This window comes from Arachis hypogaea, chromosome 16 (assembly GCF_003086295.3).
Source record: "Arachis hypogaea cultivar Tifrunner chromosome 16, arahy.Tifrunner.gnm2.J5K5, whole genome shotgun sequence".
Taxonomy (NCBI): domain Eukaryota; kingdom Viridiplantae; phylum Streptophyta; class Magnoliopsida; order Fabales; family Fabaceae; genus Arachis; species Arachis hypogaea.
In genome coordinates this window covers 50,824,138-50,831,317 of record NC_092051.1, presented here as the reverse complement: position 1 = coordinate 50,831,317, position 7,180 = coordinate 50,824,138, and the positions used below count along the sequence as shown (strand labels likewise).

The 7,180-nt window shown below is 35.6% G+C and overlaps 1 non-coding gene across 1 annotated transcript; it reads left to right on the top strand.

Moving 5' to 3' along the window:
- Positions 1 to 1,188: 1,188 nt before the first annotated feature.
- Positions 1,189 to 1,296, top strand: LOC112759953 (small nucleolar RNA R71). Its single transcript, XR_003180414.1, has one exon. It is a non-coding gene; the product is annotated as a small nucleolar RNA R71 (small nucleolar RNA).
- Positions 1,297 to 7,180: the final 5,884 nt, after the last annotated feature.

Below are 7,180 nucleotides of genomic sequence, written 5' to 3'. Positions count from 1 at the left end.
TGACCCTAGGTAGCACAAAGCCTTCTCAAAGGTCATGGTGCCTATGTTACAGGGAATTAGGAATTTACCAGGATCCTGTTTCTTTTGAGGTAATTTCTGCCTATCCAATGCATTCAGTTCATTGGTGAGCAAGGGAGGTTCATCTTCCCAAGTCTCATTACCAAATAATTTGGCATTCAGCTTCATGATTGCACCAAGGTACTTAGCAACTAGCTCTTCAGTAATGTCTTCATTCTCTTCAGAAGAAGAATACTCATCAGAGCTCATGAAGGGCAGAAGGAGGTTCAATGGAATCTCTATGGTCTCTAGATGAGCCTCAGATTCTTTGGGTTCCTCAAAGGGAAACTCCTTATTGGTCACTGAACGTCCCAGGAGGTCTTCCTCACTAGGATTCACGTCCTCCTCCTCCCTTGTAGGTTCGGCCATGATGGTCAAATCAATGGCCTTGCACTCCCTCTTTGGATTTTCTTCTGTATTGCTTGGGAGAGTACTAGGAGGAGTTTCAGTGACTCTTTTACTCAGTTGGCCCACTTGTGCCTCCAAATTCCTAATGGAGGACCTTGTTTTATTCATGAATCTCATAGTGGCCTTAGATAGATCTGAGACTATATTTGCTAAGCTAGATGGGTTCTGCTCAGAATTCTCTGTCTGTTGCTGAGTGGATGATGGAAAAGGTTTGCTATTGCTAAACCTATTTCTTCCACCATTATTAAAGCCTTGTTGAGGCTTTTGTTGATCCTTCCATGAGAAATTTGGATGATTTCTCCATGAGGGATTATAGGTGTTTTCATAGGGTTCTCCCATGTAATTCACCTCTGCTATTGCAGGGTTCTCAGGATCATAAGCTTCTTCTTCAAAAGATGCCTCTTTAGTACTGTTGGATGATTCCTTCAATCCATTCAGACTCTGAAAAATCATATTGACTTGCTGAGTCAATATTTTGTTCTGAGCCAATATGGCATTCAGAGCATCAATTTCAAGAACTCTCTTCCTCTGAGGCGTCCCATTACTCACAGGATTCCTTTCAGAAGTGTACACGAACTGGTTATTTGTAACCATGTTAATGAGTTCTTGAGCTTCTGTAGGCATTTTCTTTAGGTGAATGGATCCACCTGTAGAATGGTCCAATGACATCTTAGATAACTCAGATAGACCATCATAGAATATATCTAGGATGGTCCATTCTGAAAGCATGTCAGAAGGACACTTTTTGGTCAGTTCCTTGTATCTCTCCCAAGCTTCATAGAGGGATTCACCTTCTTTTTGTTTAAAGGTTTGAACATCCACTCTAAGCTTGCTATGCTTTTGAGGAGCAAAGAACTTGGCTAAGAAAGCCGTGACCAGCTTATCCCAAGAGTTCAGGCTATCTTTAGGTTGAGAGTCCAACCATATTCTAGCTCTATCTCTCACAGCAAATGGGAAAAGCATAAGCCTGTAGACCTCGGAATCAACCCCATTGGTCTTAACAGTATCACAGATTTGCAAGAATTCAGTTAAGAACTGAAAAGGATCTTCTGATGGAAGTCCATGAAACTTGCAATTCTGTTGCATCAGAGAAACTAATTGAGGCTTTAGCTCAAAATTGTTTGCTCCAATGCCAGGGATTTAGATGCTTCTTCCGTGTAAATTGGAATTTGGTGCAGTAAAGTCACCAAGCATCTTCCTTGCATTGTTATTATTTTCGGCCATGTCTCCTTCTTTTTCAAAAATTTCTGTCAGATTTTCTCCAGAGAGTTGTGCTTTATCTTCCCTTAGCTTCCTCTTCAGAGTCCTTTCAGGTTCAGGATCAGCTTCAACAAGAATGTTCTTATCCTTGTTCCTGCTCATATGAAAAAGAAGAAAACAGAAAAGAAGAGGAATCCTCTATGTCAGAGTATAGAGATTCCTTTATGTGAGTAGAAGAAGAAAAGAAATTCGAACACAGAAAGTGGGAGAGGGTTCGAATTTTTAAGAAGAAGAGAAGTGTTAGTAGATAAATAAATTAATTAGAAGGAGATGAGGGGGAGAGAATTTCGAAAATTAAATAAAATAAAATAAAAATATTTTTGTTTTTAATTTAAAATTATAGTTAAAATTCAAAAATTAAGAAAGAAAAATAAAATAAAATTAAATTAAAATTTAAAACAAATAGTTAATTAAAAAGGAATTTTGAAAAAGAGGGGAGAGGTTTTCGAAAATAAGAGAGAGAAAATTAGTTAGGTAGTTTTGAAAAAGATAAGAATCAAACAAAAAGATAGGATTAATTTGAAAAAGATTTGAAAATCAATTTGAAAAGATAAGAGGTTAGAAAAGAAGTTAGAAAAGTTTTTGAAAAAGATGTGATTGAAACTTATTTTGAAAAAGATTTGAAAAAGAAATTTAAAAAGATTTGATTTTGAAAATTAAAGTTGATTACTTGACTAACAAGAAACAAAAATATATGATTTTAAAATTTAAAGATTGAACCTTTCTTACTAGGCAAGTAACAAACTTAAAAATTTTGAATCAATCACATTAATTGTTAGCATTAATTTCAAAAATATGAAATAAAAATAAGAAAAAGATTTTGAAAATTGATTTTAAAAATTTTCAAAAATTATGAAAGAAAAATGAAAAAGATTTGATTTTTGAAAAGGATTTGAAAAAGATAAAATTTTTAAATTGAAAAATTAATTTGACTCATAAGAAACAACTAGATTTTAAAAATTTTTGAAAAAGTCAACTCAAATTTTCGAATTTTATGAGAAGAAAAAGGGAAAGATATTTTTTTTTGAATTTTAATGATGAGAGAGAAAAACATCAAAAAGAATCAATGCATGAAAATTTTGGATCAAAACAAATGATGCATGCAAGAACAATATGAATGTCAAGATGAACACCAAGAACACTTTGAAGATCATGATGAACATCAAGAACTTGTTTTTGAAAATTTTTAAGAAAAGAAAAACATGCAAGACACCAAACATAGAAATTTTTAATGTTGAGACATTAAGAATTCAAGAATGCATATGAAAAACAAGAAAAGACACCAAACAAGAAAATTTAAAGATCAAACAAGAGGATTCATCAAGAACATCTTGAAGATCATGAAGAACACATGAATGAATTTTCGAAAAATGCAAGAAGGTTTGAAAAATATGCAATTGACACCAAACTTACAATTTGACACAAGACTCAAACAAGAAACACAAAATTATTTTTGGTTTTATGATTTTATTGATTTTTTTAATATTTTTTTTCGAAAATTATTTTGAAAAGGAAAACAAGGATTTCAAAAAATTTTAATAGGAATTCCAGGAATCTTGCAATGTTAGTCTAAAGGTCCAGTCCAGGAATTAGACATGGCTTAATAGCCAGCCAAGCTTTCAGTGAAAGCTCCGGTCCAAAACACTAGACATGGCCAATGACCAGCCAAGCTTCAGCAGATATTGATACCTCCCATGTATACAACAACTATGTGTGTAACTGCCAAATGGGTGAACATCAACAAGCTCTTGTGATGATAAGTTGAAGCCCCGGTCCAAAAGATTAGACATGGCTTATAGCCAGCCAGGATTCAACAGATCATCATGAAACACTAGAATCCATTCTTAAAAATTCTGAATAAAAATATATTTTTGAAAATATTTATTTTTATTTTTTTTGAAAATAAGAATAACAAAAAGCTTAAAATTAAAATAAAATTACCTAATCTGAGCAACAAGATGAACCGTCAGTTGTCCAAACTCGAACAATCCCCGGCAATGGCGCCAAAAACTTGGTGCACAAAATTGCGATCATCAACAATGGCGCCAAAGACTTGGTGCTCTCAAACGTGAATCACACTTTGTCACAACTTCGCACAACTAACCAGCAAGTGCACTGGGTCGTCTAAGTAATAAACCTTACGTGAGTAAGGGTTGATCCCACGGAGATTGTCGGCTTGAAACGAGCTATGGTCATCTTGTAAATCTCAGTCAGGCGAATTCAAATGGTTATGGTGAATTGATAATTAAAACGTAAATTAAAGATAGAGATACTTATGTAATTCATTGGTGAGAATTTTAGATAAGCGTATAGAGTTGCTTAGTTCCTCCTGAATCTCTGCTTCCCTACTGTCTTCATCCAATCATTCCAACTCCTTTCTATGGCAAGCTGTATGTTAGGCATCACCGTTGTCAATGGCTACATCCTGTTCTCTCAATGAAAATGGTCCAATGCGCTGTCACTGCATGGCTAATCATCTGTTGGTTCTCGATCATGCTGGAATAGGATCCATTGATCCTTTTGCGTCTGTCACTACGCCCAGCACTCGCAAGTTTGAAGCTTGTTGCAGCCATCCCTTCCCAGATCATACTCGGAATACCACAGACAAGTTTTAGACTTTTCGGATCTCAAGAATGGCCGTCCATGGATTCTAACTTATACCACGAAGACTCTGATTAAGGAATCCCAGAGATACTCATTCAATCTAAGGTAGAACGGAAGTGGTTGTCAGGCACGCGTTCATGGTTGGGAATGATGATGACTGTCACGATCATCACATTCATATTGAGGTGCGAATGAATATCTTAGATTTGGAATAAGCTTGAATTGAATAGAAAAACAATAGTACTTTGCATTAATTCTCAAGAAACAGTAGAGCTCCACACCTTAATCTATGGTGTGTAGAAACTCTACGGTTGAAAATACGTAAGTGATAATGGAGTTCATTGGTCTCGGCCCTAGAGGGGAACCGGAGTTACCAAGACTCGAATACAATGATAAAAAGTTCTATTTATACTAAACTAGTTACTAGGGTTACAGAAATGAGTAAATGATGCAGAAATCCACTTCCAGAGCCCACTTGGTGTGTGCTTGGGCTGAGCATTGAGCTTTACACGTGTAGAGGCTTCTCTTGGAGTTGAACGCCAGTTTGTAACCTGTTTCTGGAATTTAACTCCACTTTGCAACCTGTTTCTGGCATTTAACTCCAGAATGCAACATGGAACTGGCGTTGAACGCCGGTTTGTGTCGTCTAAACTTGGGCAAAGAATAGACTATTATATATTTCTGGAAACCCCTGGATGTCTACTTTCCAACGCAATTGAGAGCGCGCCATTTGGAGTTCTGTAGCTCCAGAAAATCCACTTTGAGTGTAAGGAGGTCAGAATCCAGTAGCATTTGCAGTCCTTCTTCAACCTCTGAATCTGATTTTTGCTCAAGTCACTCAATTTCAGCCAGAAAATACCTGAAATCACAGAAAAACACATAAACTCATAGTAAAGTCCAGAAATGTGATTTTTATTTAAAAGCTAATGAAAATATACTAAAAACTAACTAAATCATACTAAAAATTATGTAAAAACAATGCCAAAAAGTGTATAAATTATCTGCTCGTCAGCATATCATGGCTAAAGACTTTGAAGAGGTTGATCAAGAGATGGAGATTAAAGAAGAAGAAGCACAACCTCCCATGCCCTTGGTAAACAATGAAGAAGAGATCGAATTGGAAGAAGGCTACCAAGAGGAAGAGGTTGAAATTGAAAAATATTGCAAGGAGGTGGAAGTTGTCAAGGAAGAGCTCAAGAGAATGGAGCTAGAAATCACCTTGCCAAGGTTGTTGGAGACCTCTCCAAAGCCATCACCATCCATCCCTTCATTCAAGTGGGTAAATCTCTCATCTCTAAACTTAATTAGCTCACTTGAATATGCTTTGCTTGAGACGGATGGGCAACTTAGAGCTTGATGAACCCATATTTTATGATGTATTTTTGTGTTCAATTTAAGTGATTTATTCAGTCCTTCAACCACTTATTCATGTAAATTGCATGGTTTTACTTTCCCTTCCTTATTTTATGATATATGTGAAAAACATGTTTCCTATGCTTTAAAAATATTAATTTTAATTACCCTTTATTACCATTCGATGTAGTGATTTGTGTGTTAAGTATTTTCAGATCTCATAGGGCAAGAATGGCTCAAAGGAAAAAAAAGGAAACATACAAAAATGGAAGGAAAACACAAAAAATAGAGTTTTGAAGAAAAGGCAGCGACGCGAACGCATGGACGATGCGAACGCGTGCCTAGCGCGAAAATGCAACGACGCGAACGCGTGGACGACGCGGACGCGCGCCTTGAGCAGAACACAAATGACGCGTACACGTGACCGACGTGTACGCGTGACAAGGAAAACTCCCAGATGACGCGAACGCATAACCCACGCGAACGCGTGACAGACGCCACATACAAGAATCTGCAGAAAACGCCCCCAGCAATTTTTGGACCCTTTTTTGGCCCAAATCCAAGCCAGAAACACAGAATATAAGCCAGAGAATAGAGGAATCAAGATATAGGTAGAACAACTTAGTAATACATAATTTTTTTAGGTTTTAGATGTAGTTTTTAGAGAGAGAGGTTCTCTCCTCTCTCTTAGGATTAGGATTTAGGATTTCTATTATGTTTAAGCTATGATCTCTTCAATCACAGGTTCAATGTTCCTTTAATTTACTTTCTAGTTTTATTTACTTCATTACTTTAATTGATATTTATCTTCCAGATTTGGCTTATGGACCATTCATGTTATGATTTTCTTAATTAATATATTTTGAGGTATTTCAGATTTGATTTTGCTTTAATTTATTTATGAATGATTTCAATTCAAATTAGATTTATTTTTCCCTTTTGGCTTTGGTTAATTAATTTATAACACTTGAGTTATCAACTCAGCTGTTGATTGAAATTGGAATTTTTAGCTGGTTAATTTGCACTCTAATAACTCTAGTCTCTCCATAGGAGTTGACTAGGACCTGAGGATCAAATTAATTTGTCCACTTGACCTTCCTTTATTTAGTAAGAGATAATTAAAAGTGGGAGTAAAAATCCAATTCTTATCACACCTGATAAAGATAACTAGGATAGGACTTCAATTCCTTATACCTTGCCAAGAGTTTTATTATTTATTTAAATTAATTCCTTACAATTTACTTTCTTGCCATTTACTATTCTTGCTTTTCATCTTATACATTAAAAAAACCCAAAAATATACTTTTTCCATAACCAATAATAAATCACACTGCCCTGCAACTCCTTGAAAGACGACCCGAGGTTTAACTACTTCGGTTATAAATTTTATTGGGTTTTGTTACTTGTGACAACCAAACTTTTGTATGAAAGGATGATTGTTTGGTTTAGAAACTATACTTGCAATGAGAATTTATTGTGAATTCTAAACCATCAATAT